Genomic DNA, 1,044 nt, shown 5'->3' on the forward strand with positions numbered 1-1,044 from the left:
GGTAATTTATAAGAAGCCACAACAGGGATGTAAGTTGGGGAGCATCTGGCTATCGTAGCTCTGGTTCCTAATGGTTCATAATTGGTAATTCACAGTTTTAGGGCTGTCCAGCTTAATGAATCGAAATAGATGATGGCAGATTGTCACTGAAAGAGAGTCTTTAACTTGAATTTTAATCTTCTGCAGCAATGGTTTAAGACAGGGTAAGCCAACTTCTGTAGGGCCCCTGGGAGTTGGGGTAGATGTATGCTGTACATCCAATTATTATTATTATTATTTTAATTTAAGAAGCCGTTTCTATCCCGAAAGCACTGCTGTCGTTGTTTTTAATCCTGTGGAAAACAGCTGGCAACAGGCAGCCCTGCACCACCCAGAGCCCAAAGCACTCGTTTGGGGCGCGCACAGCAGGGTCACCCCGCGCGGAGTTGCGCGGCAGCCGCGCCGCTCCGCACCTCTCCGCGGAAACTCTGCGAAGTTTTTTTGGGGGAACACACGCATACACACACACGCACGGGCCGGGGGGGCTCTTCTGTTGCGGTCGCATCCCCAGCCCCGCCGTTCCTCGCCCCTCCGGAGCGGCCGCGGTGCCGGCGCGGAGGCTCCGCGTCCCCCCCCGCCCCCCCGCCGTTCCCACGCCCCGCGGCCGCGGAACTTTGCTACGCGGGTGCGGGAGGGCGGGAGCAGCTCCGCACCGCGGCCCCCGCCCGCCCCGCGATGGGCAAGAGCCGTCTTTTTGACGCAGGAGAAATGGCAAATTTTAAGTACGTCATTAATATGGCGCCAAAACCCTTTTTTTTTTTTTTTTTTTTTTTTAATTATAATAAGTATAAGCTTATTTCCTTTATTTATTTATTTTTTTTAAAGGTTGGCGAAGCCGCCCCGTGTACGCGTGTGCACAGCGCGGAGAGGGGGAGCGGGCGGGGGGGGCGGAGAGCGTGAGTGTGTGTGCGAGTGTGAGTGCGTGTGCAGGGCCGGGCTGCGGGGCGCCGGGGCTGCGGGCGAGCGGCGCTGGGGCTCCGGGCAGCGCCATGGGGCCCCGGCGGC

The sequence above is a fragment of the Pyrgilauda ruficollis genome, unplaced genomic scaffold (genome assembly GCF_017590135.1).
Source record: "Pyrgilauda ruficollis isolate IOZ18807 unplaced genomic scaffold, ASM1759013v1 scaffold57, whole genome shotgun sequence".
NCBI classification, from domain to species: Eukaryota; Metazoa; Chordata; class Aves; order Passeriformes; family Passeridae; genus Pyrgilauda; species Pyrgilauda ruficollis.